Raw genomic sequence first — 20,862 nt, 5'->3', positions numbered from 1 at the left:
AACTTTTTAAAACAGGAACAAATTAAAAGCACAGAAGAGGCACTTCTCTACCTTAGTGCTCGTCTTCCAAGCAGTTTCCAGCAGCTCGCGCCTCTCCCTCACTCTCCCCGTGTCTCACCTCCATACAGCACCACCAGGTCTGCTTAAGAACCATCCAACAAAACAGAATTCTAGACTGGAGTTGAAATTTCTCAAGTTTGAATCACACCTCCTCCTGCAGAAAGGGATCTTTATAAGTGATAAAATCTTACTTTTAAACATAAGACGCTGTGTTAAAATACAGTGTATTTCAAGTTGAGGGAATAAAATTGCACGGCTAGTTCTATGCCAGCAATTAGCACATGGTTCTCTGCCCTTTCGCTTCCCATGTGCTCTCTCTCTCTCTCTCTCTCTCTCTCTCTCTCTCTCTCTCTCTCACACACACACACACACACACACACACATACACACACTCACTTAGCTATTTTTGTCTGAATCTGTGTTACCTTAGCCCATCTCCCAGGTCTGTTTATGACAATGATAATTCATGCCTATCATGGGAGTCTGTGAGGTAAAGGAGGAAGGAGGCAATGAATCAAGAAAGGCATTGACATAATTAAATACCACATGTGTCTGATGTACCATTTCTCTTTGCTTATATATACAGTGATATGTACAGTGTACATGTATCTTATATATGGGGTACTATATAAAACTATTTCTTAAAAAACATTTAGATTGACTTATTTAATATGCATGAGTGTTTTGTCTGCATGTATATACATGTACCACATGTGTGTCAGGTAACTATGTCAGTCATAAGAGTCTATCTGATTCTCTGGAGCTGAAGCCATGGGCAGCTGAGTCACTGATCTACTGTGTTGGTGCTCGAAACTGAACTCAGGTCGTCTGCAAGAGGAACAAGTGCTCATAACCACAAATCCATCTCTCCTGCCCCAGACTCTGGCTATTTTAAGAGCACACTTTAACTTCTGCCTTTAGGACTCCTTTCTACTTATATTAAAATGCTACAGTTTAAAGAGTTATTGATCAATTCCTTCCTTTGCTGCATAATACTCAGTAAAAGAGAAGGTAATAATGTTATGCTTCATTTTTACAGTTTTAGTCGAATATGAAATATTTTCCTCTTGTTCCTTTCTAGAACAAACTGAGTCCTCTGATTTCAACAGTGGAACACAACTTTGGCGCTGGGGAGAGGTAAGTTTGGGGTATTTATTCATCCACATTATCATCTCTAATATTGACCATTTAAGCTTGCTTCTAGCGTAACTCTGGATGCAGCTCCAGCCAGTGTGAGATAGCCGGTCTTAAGTGCCACGCATCACAAGTGCTCGGCCATAGAGACTGCTGCTGCTATCTGTTTATGTTGCTCTAATCCACCCCTGAGAGAAACAGGGAGGAAGGTCTGTTATGGACCACAGTTGAGTCAGAAGCTTCATCATTTGGGGCCCGTGGTTAGACCAACTGAAGGGTGTGGTGGGTCAAAGCCCCTCTCTCCTAGCAGCCAGGAAGCCAGAGGGGAAGGGCGTAAGGACAAACTCCACCCACCAGGGGCATCCCCAGTATCCTGTTTCTTCTCTCACCTCTCGAAGGGCCCATTCAGCAGTGAATCCATCACCAGTTAATCCACTGATGGAATCAGCCCTTTAATCAAATCACCTCTCAAAAGTTCCACCAACTGTTGACCGAGCCATCAACACGTGGGGCGTTTCCTATCCAAAGACAAGGGACCAAGACACAGCAGGCACAGTTTCTACACCACGATGCTTCCCTTTGATCAGCGCCAGACTCAATGTCTGACTCGCTCTTTGAGACCCCTGTGGCCACGGCCATTGCTACCCCATCTCAGTCTCTTTCTTCATCGTGGGATGGCAGTGCTAACTGGTGGGAGGATGGAGAGAGTGCACACAGCTCCCTCTACTCCATCATGAGGCTGTGGTGACTGACACAGAAATCCCCGGGTGACCTGGACTGGACCAGCCTGTTAACAGAATCTAATCCAGAGTTAAATCCTTGAGCCTGAGCAAATGCCAAGTCAACACAAAGATATTCTGTATTCGATTTTAGCGATTAGATTACTACAAGATGATCACTTTTTTAAATGAATCCTGGACTTTGAAGTGTCATGTCCACCCCATTTGAAAGATTTAGAAACCTCCAGTGTCTTGGCCTGCCTGACCTGATCCCATCACACACTATTATCCAGTTCCTCTGTGCTCACGGGAAAAAGGGTCCATCCGGTCTGGGTTTTCTGAGCCTCTCAGAGAACGAACTTGGTAAAAATAAACCACTGTCTTTTAATTAAATCTTTTCTTACACTCGTTGAGAAATTCTGAGTTAAGTCTTTGCTGTTTGGAGAATGGGGTCAATGTAGTTTGAGACCTGAGTCATTCCCAGTGTAGCTACAGATCCTAGAAACAGTTGCTTTTTGTTAGTTAACTGAGGCTAAAGAATCTGTGCATTAAGGGCTTTGATTATCCGCACTCCACAAATGCCTTCCTCTGATCTCCCGACATTTGACAAGAATCTTGATTCAGGGATTAAATACTTTCTCTAAAGCACTCTGCTTCCACTAGAGCAACTTGCCTTCACATTTAGTGGTGACCTGGAGTGCAGAACATTTTCCAGTCAGGGAACATTGAGATTTAATGAGGAAACCATGCATTTTGGAATAGGTATCAGACTCATCTGTAGTGCCCTCAGCCCCACCCCCGCTGTCTGCAGCGCGCTGGCTGCTCCTTTTGTGCCTGTGGCCTCACTCTTAAGCTTTTTACAACAAAAATATGTTTCTGTTTGTCTTTGGTTTTCTTTCTAAATTAGTGTGAATTTGCAGCTTGCTCTCTGTTGTACCAAACTCCTTTCCCTAGTTCTCTGATAATCTCTATTTATGCGTCCCAAGAAGCTCTGCAAATGACTGGGCATACAGTGAAACGGCCTCCTCCCCCACCTTGTAGCTGATTGCTTCTCCTGGAATCAATACTCCAATTAATGGCATCCCTGTTGACCCAGTTACTCAAGCCAGAAATCGCTGCCCTGGCATGGCCCCCTCCCCATTCAGTCCCCCAGATTTTGGATTTCAGATAATACTGCAGAAGTTTCAGGAGCAGAACTGGTGATTATCTGGTCACATATTTATGTCACTAATCGTCATTGCAAGAGTCTTTCTGACCTCCGGCTCCTCTGCTGCCACCAGTCAGTGCTTTGCTTGTGGCCTTCCCGTGTGCACAGTTCCTGTCTGATGGCTTCTGTAGCTCCTTTCCAAGAGACTCCATCACAGGACTGCCTATGATCCCCACAGAGCGACTCCTATGCCTGTGTAGCCTGCAGACCCCATCCAGACACCTGGCTGGGGAGCCCCGTGGCCTGGTCCTGGGCACCCCTCCAGCATGCCTTACCCTGCTCCCATAGGCCTGGATTTCTTCAAGTGTTCCAGAATGCCATGCCTCTTAAGACAAGCACGTCATTCTCTGCACACTGTCCTCACTTCTGAGAATGCTCCGGCCCCTTCTTTCCTCATTAATTCTAGAATAGCCTTCAAGACCCACCTCAATTTCCATCTGCTCAAGGAGCTCTCCCTGGTTCTCTGGGTCCCACAGGATCCATACAGTTATTGGCTGTGTCTCTAACACACTCTGTTGCAGATATCAACTGTATATGACCTTCCTAGGCATCTTGAGCTTGAAGGCAAGGCTTCAAGCTATCTTGGTACCTACAACATCTAATAACTGGAGCATTCAGATTTCTTTGGATGAAAGCATCTCCAAGATTAATTTAAAAAACATATTCATGAGAAGAGATTGACCTCAAGCTGTTCTTTCCCTGACTGTTCTCAACAATATAGCTTTGTTTTCTCTTTCCTTTTTGTGTCTGTTGTAAGGAAGTGCCATCAAAACCTATCCAAGGTCTCTTTCTCTCTTTTGCTGATATCACTGCTAAAGTTTTGGCTGAATCCTTTGTGAACTTGTAATCAGGTACCTTTTCGACCTGGGAAGTGTTCAGCCAGTCTTTGCCACCTCCGTAGATGCTGGCCACTCGATGACGTTTAATTTGGGCATGAACACTGAAATTGTCCCAACTTACTTAAAAGCTTCTATCACGCCCATGTTTTGGAAGTGTGCTTCCCACGTTCACATGTATCTCCTGTTCCCTGAGCTCTGTTAGACAGAATCGGTTCTTCCCTGGCAAGTGTAGGCTCTCAATCCAGAACAAAATTGTGTGTCGTGAGAAGCCACAGCTAACACAATGATGAGCTGAATATTTGAGGAGCCAGGGAGAAATAATGGGATTCATTTTCAATGCCTACTATTGTAGGCAGGAGCCTCGACCTTCTGAAGTGACTATGAATCAAAGGTTACTGCGGGCTCCACAGAACTCCAGCCACTGCGTCCACTGCCTGGCTTGGAGGGCGACGGCAGAGCTGAGGAAATGATGGCTCTTGCCAGCCTTTCTCTGAAGTTTGGCCTTTTGGCTCGGAAACATGAGGTTAATTTCAGCCTACGCTGCTAGCTGTACTTTTGAAAGCAGTTCATTTTAATAGCAACCTGCCTGTATCTTGAAAAGCATCCAAAAGCAGCAAAAAAGGTTTGGCTAGTAGTCTAGATCAGTAAATTAGCTATCACTGGGCTAGCAGTCAACAGAATACAGTCCGTCTCATTAATCTTTTATTTCTGCCTCATCCCCCATATTTATTATATTCTAAATCACAGAAAAAAATTGACTATTCGCTTGCAGATGGTTGGGGAAAAAATAAAATTTCTTGGTTTGCACATTACCCCGAGAATACCACTATTGCCAAGTTGGTTAGTAGTCACCTTCCAGTCTCCCCTAAGCAAGTACTATAAACCCTGCTGTGGTGCAAAACATCCACAAACACAGGGGAATTACAGTTACTTCTCAGATGCTCACAAGATGGAGTCAGCAAGAGTTTGCCACCCTTCTCTCCTCCATCCTTTTGTCTCTTTCTCATCTTTCCTTTGTGAAACATCAGCTACGTTAAGAGAAAAGAGGAATGGCGACGTTTGGGGGCAGTGGGAGGCTGCTTGTTGCATGCTGCAGGTCGTACGCTCTGTTAGTGGGGCAAGCCTGGCCTTGCTCACTGGGTGCACTGAACTCAAAGATGCCCATAGAGCGCGGGTCAGGCTAGGTATTGATTCCTCTTACATCAGTGTTTCCCCAGAGCGTAGGTGTATTTATTCATAAAGCCTAGATGATGTCAGACAGGAGTTACAGCAGTGTAAAAACCCTGCTGCAGGAAAGCTTTAGTAAGATTCAACAATCAATGTACTGGTGCCAGAGGGGCACCACGTGACTCTGGAGGAGCAGTCGCTGCACTTCCACGTGTGAAAGGAGACGCTCAGCCAGCGTCAGCCTCCACTCCTGTCTCCTGAGTGCCTCTGTGTATAGACCTTAATGGAATGTGACGAAAAGTGAACCCTGCATTGCCCAATGGGTCGCTCAGAACCACAAGCTGCCCGAGCAGCTGCAGCCGTGTCCTCTACTGACACCCAGTCTGTAACTCACTCACAAAGGCCTTGTTACCTGCCTCACAGTGCAGGGGACTCCAGGGTTCCGCTGGGCAGGAGGTAGTCATCGTGAATGTGCTCGCTCTGATATAGTTTTGAATGTTGGTTGATGTGTTAAAATGTATGGACGGCTCTGTGTGCGGCTAGGCCATATACATCGTATGTAACTGTGGTTTGAATGAGATGTCCCTCGTGTCCGCTGGCATCTGAATGCTTGGTCTCCAGTTGGTGGCACTGTTTGTGGGGTCTTCCCAGGTATGACCTTGCACCATTTTGAGTTTGCTCTCTCTGCTTCCTTTTGTGGTTTCAGATGTGAGCCCTCAGCCCCTGCTCTTGCCATCAGGCTTCCGCCACCGTGATGGTGACTGACCCCTACCCCTCTCTCTTCTGTAATACAGGTTGCCTTGGTCGTGGTGTCTGTCACGGAAAAGGAACTAACACAGCACTCCTAAAACTTTTTCCTAAAAGTATTTATCAAATGAAAACTTGCTGTTTGGCTTTTGAATTTATTTTTAGAAGCTACATGTCAAATTTTCCCTGTGTCCTGAACTGGTTGCTTTTCTATTGGCTGGAAAATGCAGCTAGTGTCCAGAGCATCATTACATAGAATTCCAGACACTAGTTTTTTCTGAACTCTTTAACCTTTGCAGAGTAGAGCTGGGTGGGAGTCAGATGACGTAGACTCTGGCCTTATCTGCTTCTGGCCCCGTGTGACCTAAGGCAAGTTCCTGGATTCTCTGGGACTAAGGTTCTTCATAGGCGCTGGTTGCTGTTTTAGAGACCCGTGAGTGGCAGCTTGTGAGACTGGGAAGCACTGCGTCTTGATTTCCACAGTCTCCCATGCATCTGCCTCTTCTTTCTACTTCAAAGAACCAGTTAGTTTCTTAAAGAGGAAATGAATGAGATAAAAGGGGTAGACAGTTGAGAATTATTCCCTCCTGAAGAATAACGTTTTTTCCAGTTTTAAAAATCTGCGAGTTTCTATTAAAAGAAAAAGTTTTCAGGTGGTAACTCAGTCGCCAGCAGCTCCCACTCCCTAAGACACATCTTGGGTATGGAGACTGGGAACTCCACACCCTGAAAGCAGCCACGTGTCCTGCAGGGCTGGAGCTTTAGTCCGTTGCCTGAGGTTTGAGTGCAGTCTGAGTTCCTGCGTCACGAGTCTCAGCACATGACAGTAGCTGAGCTCTGCATGTCACGTTGACTTTGCTGGGCCCTGGCTTTGCACACTGATAACTGCACAGCTTGTGAGTGTTCTAGAGCTGCTCGCCCAGGCTTGGGGAGCACTCTGGGGAGCATTCTCTAATGTATGAATGGACATCTTCCTGCTGAACAAAAGCAGATTCCCAGGACTGACTCTGGAAGTCTCTGGCTGATGTGTCTACGTTAGTGGGAAGGCCAGTTGCCAGCGGAGGCGCTCCAGGGGTGACCCGTGTGGAGATGAAAGGGTACAATCGTAGGAATCTCACCATCATGTTGAGGGCTGTTTCCTGAACAGCTTTAGAGATCTTTGTGACCTTTATCAACACAACCTACTTTCTTTAATTCTGGTTATTTGCCCCTCCTTGAAAATTAATTCTAAACTTCTCTAAGGAGTCAGCTAAGAGGTCATTCTCCTCATCCTTGTGCTTGGCTCCATTCGAGGGCCCCTTCACTCCTCAGGCCCTTTTTACCCCATCGATCAGTCCAGGAAACAGTGGGGGGATGTGTGTCACATCAAATGTACCATTTCTAACACACCCCAATTTCTAATGTACTGTGACGTTGAACTCAGACTGCTGGGGTGAAGCGTGGTTTCTAATATTTTGATGTGTCACATAACTGTAGAAGAGCCCTCCTCCTCTGTGTGTGCCTCAGTCGCCTTGGCAGGCAACAAAGAAGTTGTTCTAATGGTGTCTTGCCCAGCAGCCAACGCAGGGATGGGATGAGCAGTGCCTACCCAATATGCATGGAAGACCCTCTCCTTGGAGCATTCTCAGCCTTGATATGAGTCCAGTTAGAGGAAGTTCTCACTCCGAAGAGTTAGGTCTTAGGATAGTGGCATAGGATTTGGATGGAGAGTGTGAGGACTCCAGGCAGATGGTGGACAGCCCAGGGGAGTCCTGCCCAAATCTGGGAGTTTGCCATGAAGGTTTCACCCCTCCCTCCTTCTGTGTTTGCTTTCTCTTCCTAGTCCCAGCTCTGCCTTGCAACCAGACAGCCTTCTCTTCATGTTCTCTAGGCTTATGGTCCAGCTCACCTATGTGAAATAAACTCCCACCGGTGACAAAGGTGTTTCCATGTTTGTTCTCAGTGCCTTGGCATTCACCAGAGGAGCTCACGGAAGCTTCTGCTGTGAGTGGGCCTGTCTGGTAAGTAGGACTCCCAGCTGCTGCTGCTACCATCAGCAGCTGAAGCTGCTTCCCATGCTCTTTCTCGTGGCACAGACCCCGGGTGGAACACTTTGTTAGTGTATGGAGAGAGAGACAACGGGCTCTTAGGGGCCTGTCTGAGTCTACTAGAGCAGAAGGAAGCACACAGACTGAAATGGCTCAGTCTGATATCTCTTGAGAGACGATCCAGCTCCCAATGGGATGTTTGCTCTAGATTTTGAAATTTCACTTCTTCCTCTGTATTAGTTACTTTCCTCCTTGCTGTAATTAAACACTTGACAAAGCAACCTAAGGGAGAAGGGGGTTATTCTGGTCACAGTTTCAGGGCATGGCAGCAGGAACCTGAGGTACCTCACCCTGCATCCACAGTCACGGAGCACACAGAAATGAATCCTGGTGTCCAACACACTTTCTCCTCTGTTTGCAGCCCTAACCTAGGACATTTGGAGATTTTCCTTTCTGAGTTAACCTTTTCTGCAAACACACACACACACACACACAGAGAGAGAGAGAGAGAGAGAGAGAGAGAGAGAGCGCCAGAGATTTGTTCCCATAGTGATTCTACATCATAGAAACACACACACACACACACACACACACACACACACGGAGAGAGAAGCTTGTTACCATGGTGATTATAAATCCTATCAAGTTGAAAGCCAAGCCTAAGCTTTAACCTTTACACTCAGGACAGTTCTGGATCATCTCCTCTACTTGCGTATCTTCTTCTTTTCTCTGCCTTATCACCTTCCCCTTCTCCCTCTACTCTGTCTCAGAGAAACACCCACAATGCACTGTGCATTCGCATTGCCCAGCATGAAGCTCTAATGCCATCTGACCGCATCTAAAGTAGACTTCACGACAGTCACGCTGTCAGCCATGGTCAACATGTTCCGATAAAGACAAGGTTAGGACTGTTTGCGGTGGCTGTAGCCACAACACATCAGCCAGTAGTAAAACAAGCAAAACTTCCAACAGTTCCCGCAGGGAAAAAAAAAATCTATGAATGATAAAAAAAATAAATAAAAAATAAAATACAGCGAGACAGCCAAGAAACTCCCAGACCAAGTGGGTCTACCGCTTTACTGGCCTAGTCCTTTACCAACTCTGTCCTGATGTCTGCAAGCAGTGGCTGCTGTGCATGTGCTCTCAGCAGAAGAGGAAGAACACACAGCGCGTGTATAGAGTTAAAGGCATTGCCAGAAGATCACTGAACCAAGCAGGTTATTTATTGTGTGTTTCTGAGCCTCTGCTGATAGGCATGGTGACTACAAGGACTAGGGACACTTTGATGACATCTGTGGTGTTGTTAGCTAAAAGGTAGTGACTGGGTTCTAGTTACTGTTTTCTCATTTTGGATTATTTTGTTCTATAGCCCTTTTACATAATCTGATAAACAATTTAATACTTTAAAATGTGCCTCAAACACACACATAGACAAAATGAAGAAACAGCTCACAATAAGAAGACAAGGCCATGCCTTTCTAGATTACCCCTGTCATCCCTCTTCCCATCAAGATGGCTTTTTTTATGATTTTTCAGGACAAGGTTTCTCTGTGTAACATCCTTGGCTATCCTAGAACTAGCTCTTGTAGACCATGCTGGCCTCAAACTCACAAAGATTCACCTGTCTCTGCCTCTAGAGTTCTGGGATTAAAGGTGTGCACTACCACCACCCCGCTCAAAGATAGCTTTTATAGGTTGAAAACCTTGATTTTGCTTTTGTTCTTAAGATTTAATTTTATTTTCAATTGTGCGTGCGCACACACGCACCTGCCCATGCTGTGGAGACCAGAATAGAGTGTCAGATCACCTGGAGCTGGAGTTTCACTCTTGTGAATCGTCCAGCGTGAGTGCTGGGAATTGAACTCAGGTCCTGTGCAAGGGTGGTGCATGCTTCTAACTGCTGAGCCGTCTCTCCAAGAGCCCCAGATGGCTCCTTCTTGCCATTCAAATCTCAGCTTCACTGTTACCTTAGAGAGCCATCCCTAATACCCATGCCTTAGGAACCCTAGCAACCACTAACATCAACCATCCTCTCTCCTTTTCTCCTTGCTAACTTTCCTCAGCCATCGGGTAGCTGGCTGTTAACTAGTCTTTTGTCAGTCTTCCCTTACCAAGAAGAAAGCAAAGTGGAGAGCTCACCTGTCTTACCACCTGGTGTCCCCAGAGCACAGGCGGTGCCTGGCCTGAGGAAGTAGGTTAAACATTCCTTCTAGCCACACACTTTCTTCTCTCCATCTTCCGGGCCTTCCCCAGGGCCATTTCAGCGGAGATGTTATTTCTGGTCCACCAAAATGAATGGTTATCCGACAGCTAATGCAGGAAAGAGCTTTACCCTGACCTCCCCTGGCTGAGGACTCCATGGTACTGGACACCGTGCATTCTCTTATTGATCAGCAGCTGCAGTTTGGTTGTAGAATCTGATTGGTACACCAACATCCACCCACTGTCTGTTAACGCGGGAACCACTGGAGGTCAGTGAGTGCCGGAAGCTTTCCAACCCCAGATAAGAAAAGCTCTGAACAAGAACCACGTGGCCATCCGTGACTCGCGGCAGAGGTGCTGGCCCTGCAGGCCAGCAGGAGAGCATGCTTTGCTTCACGAACGCAACGCGGACAGACAGAAGACGGGCCTGACGAGCCGCCTTCCCTAGTACTGTTGCTTTCCCCTGGTGAGCAGCTCTCCCTCTTCTCACTGCCCAGCTCCAGTGCAGTGGCCTGAGTCTGAGCTTGCTCTGTCTGGGAATATAATTACTACATTTTCTGCTAATGGTTGTATTTTACATGATAATGAGTCCAACTTTTTCTGTAGAGTCTACTTCATTTATGCAAAATAGACATAATTTGGAACGTGTATGAATCATGCTATTCTTTCAAGGAGCAGAGACGCTGTTATGGAGCCTATAAAATACAATTTTATGGGCTCTTGTCAGGTTAACAAAAGAAAATGCTGGTCCTGTGTTCACCAGAGATAATGTTTATTGGAAAGCTTCAGGTAAAAACAGGAAAGAACATTTGAATCTCATAGTCCTTGTGACTCCCTGTTCTAGGAAGGGAAATGATCTTCGCCCATTTTCTACACTTTAAAGTAGTGATCTTGACACACTGGTAGCCTGAAAGCATTAGGGAGACTTGGTCACTGATTTCCAATAGTATAGTTTAGAAGAGCTATTCCAAATTGAATGTCGATAATAGCAAGGAAAAGGAAGAAAACTAAATTAGCAGGGAGATGCAACAAGGGCCTCTGAAAATGCCACCACATCTCTTTATGTGATCCCCACAAGAAACCCACTGTATCCTGGAAAGAAAACACTGGCCTCTGAAAGATGGCAAATACCTATGCTTTATTAAAGACAATGGGTTATTGCTCATAAGTGGATAACTGAGAATTCGCAATTATTGAAGTTTGTCATCAACATGTGGGGCTTGTCTCAAAAAACGATAACCTGCAAGAATACCATTCTGCAGTTTGGTTTTTAGATAGAATTAATTTTCCATATTAATTTAAAAGTTGGGCATATGAATTAATAGTTAAGCATTTTAGGAGTTCTTAGCTCTTGGGGCATTTATTGATCTTTGTCTTTTATGTGAACTTGAAAAGCAGATGCCTCATCATTGAAAACACATTCAGCTCTAAAAAGCCTAAGTTCAGGGTAAGTTCCTGGAAGACAGCTGGAAGGAAACTTTACACTCACACACAACATCTTTGTTTTCATTGAAAATAGATTTTTTTTCATATAATATATTCTGATTACAGTTTCCCCTCTCCTGGATCTCCCTACTTCCCCACCCAAATCCTCGCCGTTCCTTTCTCTCATTAGAATACAAACAAGCACCTGAAAAGATAATACAATAAGATGAAATAAAAACAAGTCAGGATCGAACAAAATAAACAAATGGGGGGGAAAGTCAAAGAAAAAGCTCAAGAAACACATACAGATGCTGGAAATACATTCATGCACAGAGAAAACAAAACCGGAAACCACATGTGTAAGGTAAACATCTGCAGTGTGGCGGGGGAGACAGCGTTGTGAAACAAATCCTCCAGAACCATCAGTGAGTTCACTTTGAGTGGGCCGTCTACTGGTGAGCACGGGGCCTGCCCTTACGTATGGTTTGTGTACCTAAGTGAGACGCACTTGGAGAAAACTGATTTTTCCTTTCTAAGTGGTCTGGATTATGGACGGGAGCTTATTTCTACTTCCTCCCTCAGCAACAGGATCTCATCTAGCTTAGACTTGGTCAGACCTCGTGCACGCTGCCACAGTCTCTGTGAGCTCATATGTCATATACAGTTTTAAGCTTGGACCTAATGCCAATGACCTGGCACAGAAACGTAAATATTTGCTTATTTAAACTAATAATCGATTACTCTTTATTCTTTTCTAAAGCAAGAGCTCAAAATAGTACGAGTGTGTGTGTTCGTGTGGGTGTGCTCTCTACTTTTTTTTTTGAGACAGGTTCTCTCACTGAACCTGGGACCCTCAAGTCTGGCTAGACTGGCTAGGCAGCAAACTGCAGGGATCCAACTGATGCCCCAGTGTGAGCTGCAGTGAGCAGCCACATGCAGCCTTTGGACATGGATACTGAGGATCCAAACTTAGGTCTGTGTACTTGTGTTCACTGACTGAGCCACCTCCCCCTCCCGAGCTCCCACTTTGGCCTGACTGCCAAGGTTCACTTTGATCTGGGAAGGTGATAGACTAGGTTTGATGACAATTCCAGGCTGTCTTAAAGAAAGGCATGCACAGAGAAAGTTTTCCATGTAATTGTAGGTACTTTCGGTTTCGCTGGGCCTGGCCCACCTACATAGGACCTTGTCTTGCATCTTGCTGAAAAATCTGGATGTTGTCATCTCTGGTGTTAGCACAGCTCTCGATGGAGAGTTTTGTTTTATTCTGCACTGTGATTTTTTTCGGCCAAACAGAAGCATTTGTTGAGCCCTTCACCATGATGTCTATTTGAGACGCTGATAATCATGAGAGAAGCGGCTATAAAGCTGTGTGAAATCCTTATGGATAGAAGCTGGTTTTTATCAGGCTGTTTGCCCTTGTAAAAGAAAACCCTGTATATTGTCTTGAGCTGTAATGTCCTTTGTGTGTTAAGATATAAATACTTAATCCATTTTCTGAGTAAAGTTAATTCATGCCAGCATTCAGATTCTTTTAGAAAAATTGAAACCTGGCTTTAATTCCAATTAGCAATAATTGATGGGTTTAAATAAAAGGCGCCCTCCATGTGATGGTTAAACTTTTCAAAAGTGTTTGGGAAACTCGTCACACTGGTGAAATCATTGCTTTTACTTACAGTTTAAATCCTTTGTTGTTTTGTAGTTAATGGTTCTCTAATGTGTAAAGCCCTTTACTAGACTTTGTTCTACATGGAAAGGAAAAAAGTCAAAATGGCTCCAGTCCCACCAATCTCTCACAGAAGGGGAGTAGAAGTGAATGTTAATAGTAAGTGTGGAGAGAAGAACATGTGAGAATGGAGCTGGGGAGCCAGGGAGGCCTTGGCAAGCTCCACAAGCAGGACCCTAGCGGATCAACAGCAGCTGCTTGAATAAAAAAGGCCTTTGCAGAGCCTCCTCTGCTCTATTTTCCTGAACTCTATTCCTAATTCTGCCTAAATGCCTGGGAGAACATAACTTGCCACGACTAGAATACACAGGAGAAAGAAGAAAGAAGCAGGCAAGCATGTGGAGAGCCCCTGCCTCCTCCTTTCCCTACTCCTTGGGGGGCAGAGGACAGCCTAGAAGAAATCAGCAGAGTTCTTCTGGGCCGCGTTTAAATCTCTACTGCAAATCCAGTGGGGAGAGCGCCTTGGCCAAGACCATCCTTGGCTCCATCCTCATAGCCCATTGCTCCAGAGGTCGGGACAGTGGCCACACCAGGTTCTTTCTGCCCACAGCAGTAAAAGCTTCCTTTCTGTCATCCGGTACTCACGTGACATTTGAGGTGTGAACGTGGTTACTGGTGAGGGTTTCTAGGACCAACCTTTCAGGCCATGAGACTCTTCACCACCTCCCAGCTGTGTCATTTGACTGTGCTGCTTTGCACTTAGCTCATAAAAGGAGGAGCTAACAGTAGCACCTAGTCTTGAGGCTTGATGTTGGTGTGTCCTTTGGCCCACTCCTAGCCATCATCATCATCATTGCCATTTGAAGTCAGAGCAGTTGGGCTCAGAGGTTAATTAACTTGCCCCACTTCACACACAGTATGACCTAGAGCCTGGGGCTTCCTCTGAGCCTCACTGCACACTCTGCACACAGAACGCATCCATCGTGAACTGGACAGAATTTCAGAATTGCATTTTCAGATTATGCCACAGACAAACCTATTTTACTTGTTCTCTGTTGGTGACCGTATCCACTTCTAGACTTTTATTTGTCATGTGCCTCAAGGTTGACAGTAACACATTTTGGGATCTATTATCTGTAAATTAGGTTTATTGGAACAGCCGTGCCTTTGTTGGCCAGCTGGGTCTCGCAGCCACCTTTGCGCTGCAGTGGCAGTGTTGGAGTTGTGAGGGAATGGGTGGCCTCCGAAACCTGAAATATGTATGCCCTGGCCGTTTACAGGAAATTGATGAGTTTCCTAATCTCACTTAGTATTTTAATCTTTCCCCCTGAGATCTTGATCCTTAAATTTTAGACACCCATCAAATTCTTCTACCTCCATACCCCACGTCCTCCTTAAAATCAGCATCGACCAGATGGTTCATGTTTATTGTCCAGGGGAGTAAATCCCTCCGGAGCCTCCCATCCCTGCTAAGGACACTACTGTATGTCAGCATGCCGTCTTCCTTCTCACTGGCTGCGACCAGTCTGCCATGAATTATCCCGAATGTGTGATCCGCCTGAGAACATTGGATTGGACTTGACTGTGCCACTGTTTCCCATTCCGATGTGCGATGTGCGCAGGCCCGAGCCCGGAAATTCCTCTCCAGAAGGTATTATCGGATAATAGCTGTTGGTGCATCTCTGTCTGATAGGTCCATTGCTGAGTTGCAGACATGCTTTTCGAGTAAAAATTTGGAAATGGTAGGCAGAATATTCTTAAGCCTATAGTTTCTTTGCTTGAACATATGAGGGGAAAGGGGTTAGCCAGTTGATCGAGTCTGCGCTTCAAAACCATTTATTTAGTGCTTTGACCTGGAATCTCTGCTATTTGATGTAAGGTCTTTTTCACTGAGGGCAACAAGTTAAACCCTTAACGTGACATTATCGTCTTTCTTGTTCATCCAAAGAGCAGAGACAGACTATAATTTTGATCCTCATCAGTATTACTTGAATATTATTGTAAAACTCATGATATTATTAGCTCTGCTTATTCTCTTATGAATTTAAATGACTCTCTGATAACTGGTAGGAGCACCGAGGAATATCGCACAAATAAGCTTGAAACACAAAGGGATTAGTGGGTAATTAATATCCACTCAGTGCCTTAGCAGCTTTGATCTTGGTATTTGTTTTATCCGGCAAATATTTTCATAGTGCCTTAATTTCAGCCTCTATTTGAAACTTAAGCGGGAGTTGTCTTTGTTTTCTGAGAACCACAGAGATGCTGACAGCACTTATGTGTAGCGCTGAGGCCATAATTAGTTCAGATTCTCCCAGCAAAGACATTGGTCTTTGTGTAACACAAAATAATCTCAAGAATAGCAGGTCCATGTGCCAAGCAATGATCTTTAAAGACTCATATTTTCCTTTACTGCGGATAATATAATACATCTATAAGCTTCCCCAAGTCCTCCCTGGAGTTTTAATTATCTGTAGACTTTCAAAGATATATTTTGATCAGATATGTAAAGAACAAGTATAGCTCGATTACTGTCAAATTAAGGATGATTTCACATCCTGATTCAGAGAAAGATGCCACCCACCAGGATTGCTGAAACTCCGAAGGAAAATAGCAAGTGTTTGTGGATGTTAAGCTACACAGTGATGAGAAAAGCTGCCTCCTGTAGTGATGGCAGCTGCTGTTGTCGCTGTGTCATTGTTTTAAGCTGGTGACCCTGTAGGGCCTCCCATCTACCTGTCAGGTAGCACTCCAAGACTCACTACTAGATCACACAAGTAGATTCATGTCTTTTAGGGAATAAGGGCTTGCAGGTCTGCAGTACATACAGTGGTCGTCTAGGAAAAAAAAAAAAAGCTTGTGTTTATTTATTTATTTTTGCAGTACTGAGGGTTGAACCTAAGGACCTCCCACATACTAGGCAAGTGCTCTACCACTGAGCTGCACCCCAGGCTTTTTTTTTTTTTTTTTTGAGATAGGGTTAGCTATGTAGTCCTGGCTATCCAGAACTTGCTGAGTAGACCAGGCTGGCCTCTGCTGTAGAGTTCACAGAGATCCTCTTGCGTCTACTCTCAAGCACTGGGATTAAAGGCATGTACCACCTTGCCCCGCTATTTTTTTTTTTTATTTTGAGACAAGATCTTTCTAAGGATCCTAGCTGTGCTCCTTCTGAATCCCAGATGGCCTTGAACTTGAGATCCTCCTGCCTCAGCCTCCTGGATAGCTGGAATCACAGACATGCATCATCAGGCCCTACTCCCAATGATTTTGTTGTTGAGAGCTAGAGAGTTTGATCAATGGATAGAGCATGGCCTTAGACTAGTTATTTTGTGCTTAAAGTGGGAAGTAATGCCTGTTTCATAAGAGGTGTGGTGGGAAACACAGGGAGAATCCTGCAAGACATCAGGCGCACAGCTGGTTCTGGGAACACTCTAGTGATGGTGACTGTTGACACTGTTGTCATCAACATCGTGTGTGAGGCCAAGACATCAGGCGCACGGTCGGTTCTGGGAACACTGTAGTGATGGTGACTGTTGACACTGTTGTCATCAACATCGTGTGTGAGGCCAAGACATCAGGCGCACGGCCGGTTCTGGGAACACTGTAGTGATGGTGACTGTTGACACTGTTGTTATCAACATTGTGTTTGAGGCCAAGACATCAGGTGCACAGCCGGTTCTGGGAACACTTGTAGTGATGGTGACTGTTGACACTGTTGTCATCAACATAGTGTTTGAGGCCAAGACATCAGGCACACGGTCGGTTCTGGAAATACTGTAGTGATGGTGACTGTTGACACTGTTGTCATCAACATTGTGTTTGAGGCTTATTCTAATTATACAACAGTTGTGTTTGGTGTTCAAAATGTTTCCATGTCACCTAGAGATGCTCCACTTAGAGGTGGAAGAGTCACATCATTCTCAATAGGGAAGTAGTGCTTCTCTAGGGTGCTAAATGCTCTACACAAAAATATATGAAAGTTATTCACAACAGTTCATGTTTAAAAAATGGACACTGCTTGCTTTGGCACAAAGAAGTGACGAGGGATATGAAAATGCACAACGAACAGTGATGTGGCCTGGGAGGGCTGACTCCATCACTCACTAGCCACGGCGGCAGAAGACCTGGTCCTGTCCCTCACCCCTGACCATGGGCCTGGGAGAGCTGACCCTGATGGTAAGGGCATAGAAGAGCTGGCTACCCCTTGCCTGAGGGGTCCCTCTCAATGACCCAGACTGACCCATATCCAGGTTTTGAGTTGGCCCAGTCTAATATCTACCCATCAGTGACCTGCTGGGGACTCGTCCTGCAGAACTATAGGTGCAGTATCTCCATGACTCAGGGCAACAAGAGGAGTTTTAGTGAGGGTCCAGTATTGATGCTATATGAGAAACCAGAGTGCCAACAACTCATTGCAATGAGTTTGCGAGTAAAGCTGTTTGAGTAATTGATATACTACATGGTACTCAGAAGCTCCCATGCTATCACAATTACTGAGTGTGCAGTGGTGGGGCAGGAAAGACGGAGGAGCAAAGTGGACAAAGTCCCGGAAAACTAGAGACACGACAGCTGTGTGACTGTATGGGAGATGTCTGCTATTGATGGAGGAGCAGGTCGTTGCTCAGAGGGTCGGCAAGATTTTTAATTTTAATAATTTTAATTTTTAATTTTTTTGTTGGTCAAGGTTACAAGGATGGAGGGCAGATATGGAAGGGCTGGAAGATAGGGGGGATTGGAGTGTATGATGTGAAATTCCCAAAGAATCAATTTAAAAAAAAAGTTTAAAAAATACACAGTAGCTCATAATTTTTTGAATGATATTCAGAGTCTGTTTCAACACATGGAAAAGAACCTTTGACATGTGTCCTGGTTAGTATTTTGTCAGCTTGATATAAGCTAGAGTCTTCTGGGATGAGTGAATATCAGTTGTGGAATTACTTCCCAACAGATTTGCGTGTAGACTGGTCTGCCATACACTTTTCTGATGTGGGAGGACCCTGCCCACTGTGGGCAGTTCTACCCCTGGGCAGGTGGCTCTGCATTGTATCTAAAAGCAGACTAACCATATGGAGCAAAACAGTAAGCAGCAGCCCTCTGTAGTCTACCTCAGCTCCTGCATCCAGGTGCCTACCTTGAGTTCCTGCCCTTACTTTCTTCAGTGATGGATTGTGAGAGAGGACGGATAAGCCATAGGAACCCTTTCCAAGCCACTGTTGGTCAGAATGCTCTGTCTCATCAACAGAGAGCAACTAGGGCAGCGTCTTGACTGAAAATGACAGCTAACAGTACGGACTAGCTGGCAGAAGCTTGACCGATGTCTCTGTAAAGGCCAAAAAGCAATGTTAGACTTCAGAAGCAATCACTGTTTTCTTTTAAAGTTGTGTAACTAGGATTTGTCTCAAGGTGCACTTACTACCTTCGTTCCTTCATCTTTCTAGTGAGGAGTGGTCTGGTGCTCCTGGTGGCAGAGGCAGAAACTTCTGAAATAAAACCTTCCCTTTAGCCCTCTTCTCAACTTGTTTTTTAAGAGTTTTTTCTATACGTTGCTAAAGCCTTGTATATGTAAAATAAGCTAGCATGGGAGACCTGAGCAGAAGACTTGGAATTCTAATTAATATTGTTTTTAATACCCACGGCAGATGCATCCTTTGCAGTTACTTGTGTGCCAGTTTGGGACTCGGTGACTTCACAGAGCTTAAGTGCTGTGCGCGGACATCAGACAGGGGTTTATATAAACGAGGCTCCTCAGACGTCTCATTTTCCTATTCCTCTTATTGCATCTAGCAGGGACTGCACTGTGGTAAGTGCTCGTTTCTCCTGTGCCCGTGACCTGTCAGGTCACCCAGCACAGCAGCAGGGGTGGGAGGAATGTGATTCGGAATCAGTTGTGGCTGATTGACTTGGACACCTACGTTTTTCTTCTCACTGGTTTATGGGTTTCTCGGTATGGTGCCTGCTTTTCTGTTGTTTGAGCTCCCACCTGGAGGGGATGTCTGCCTTATGCTCTGCCTTACGTATTGTTAATAACCTGTGGACAAAGTAGAATAAAAGCAGTGTGGGAGACCCATCATATTGATATCCACTGTAGTCCAAGTGCCCAGGAGGCTGAGGCAGAAGAAGAATGAGTTTGATGCCAGCCTGGACTACACCTACAGCGAGTGCTTTTTCCTTTGACTTCATGACTATGTATTGGTCCTCTCTCGCATGGCTTGGCACTTTGGCACTTTGCAATGGCTGCCCTTGTCAAAAAAAGAGACCTCAAATTAAAGTTCTGACTTGAGAAGGCAGAGAAGCCTTGGGGCCTTAGATTCCTGTGAGCTTAGATACGTAAGCTTACCACTTAATTTCAAGAGGATCTTGCCAGCAAATTCCTTAGTTCTCGCTATGGATGCTTAAACCTGTGGTTTGTTTCATTAGATAAATTACGATATTTGGGCGCACAAAGTAGATCATTTCTGTGATTAAATTCTCATCCACTTACTAGACGGTTAAATGCTTTATTGCAAAATGTGAAAGGACTTTTTAAATTTGGAATGTCAATTTTAATTGACGCACCATCATGCATTCTAGTTTGAGCATTGAGGAGGAACAATAAGCCACGTGCTTAAGTTTTAAAGCAAATGATTAAGCTTCATTAACTTTAAGGCACCTTTCCTTAGGGTTTTTTTTTTTTTTTTTGGCGGCGGGGGGGGGGCGGGTATTTATTGTTTATACACAAATAAAACTAAATGTGTATATAGACCGCCATGTGCATGTTGATTCGGCCCTATGTCAAGTAGGGTCAGTGGTATCAAGACAGGAGAGCCATAGCCTCTGTCCAAGTCCCCATGGGGTTTGTTACACAGTGGGTGCTCAGAAGTAACAAGCCAGTCTCCAGGCGAGTAATCAGCTGCAGAAAGTTGGCTCTGGCTAGCGTGCCAGTCCTTGGAGTATTGCTGAACCACTGAATCTCAGTTTCCCTATTTGCACAGAAGCATGTGACAGTGTTTGTTTTGTCATTTTAAAGGGTCGGGAGTCTGAGACTCAAGGGTCCACTTGAGCGTTGGATGGTGTTGGTGCTGGGAGTCCTCCTCCATGTTGTCACTGTGTGGTATTTACTGCATGCCATTGTCATACTAGTTCTGAGCGTTGGATGTTGTTGGTGCTGGGAGTCCTCCTCCGTGTTGTCTCTGTGTGGTATTTACTGCATGCCATTGTCATGCTAGTTCTGAGCGTTGGATGGTGTTGGTGCTGGGAGTCCTCCTCCGTGTTGTCTCTGTGTGGTATTTACTGCATGCCATTGTCATGCTAGTTCTGAGCGTTGGATGCTGTTGGTGCTGGGAGTCCTCCTCCGTGTTGTCTCTGTGTGGTATTTTCTGCATGCCATTGTCATGCCAGTTCTGACATACCGCTGCCATTCAGCAAATGCATATTGAAGCTTCAGAAGCTAATATTATGATACTAACGTTGAGGCAAAATGGTAATTTCTTCTCAATTATTTGACTTACAAACACTAGTTGGACATAATTGCAATTCCTTTTTGATTTTTATGGGGAATTACTCAGAATCATATATACTTACAGCTAAATCATTTCTCTCTGTGCATTAAAAGCTTTCATTCGTAGATGAATGAGTATAAAATTATTATGGAGGTCTAAGATAGTTAGATGAAAGTTTGGTATTTAATGGA

General features: G+C 45.0%; 1 protein-coding gene across 1 annotated transcript in view; it reads left to right on the top strand.

The window, feature by feature from the left end:
• The window catches only part of Pag1 (phosphoprotein membrane anchor with glycosphingolipid microdomains 1), a 155,936-nt gene that overhangs the window by 60,133 nt on the left and 74,941 nt on the right, over nucleotides 1-20,862 (top strand). Inside the window, exon 2 of the mRNA XM_057790416.1 lies at nucleotides 1,142-1,197. The gene's annotated coding sequence lies outside the window, so the exon portion shown is untranslated. The remainder of the gene's footprint in view (nucleotides 1-1,141; nucleotides 1,198-20,862) is intronic.

The sequence above is a fragment of the Chionomys nivalis genome, chromosome 16, assembly GCF_950005125.1.
Source record: "Chionomys nivalis chromosome 16, mChiNiv1.1, whole genome shotgun sequence".
In the NCBI taxonomy this organism is placed as follows: Eukaryota; Metazoa; Chordata; class Mammalia; order Rodentia; family Cricetidae; genus Chionomys; species Chionomys nivalis.
The sequence above is the reverse complement of the archived record's forward strand: the minus strand, read 5'-3'. Positions and strand labels throughout refer to the sequence as shown.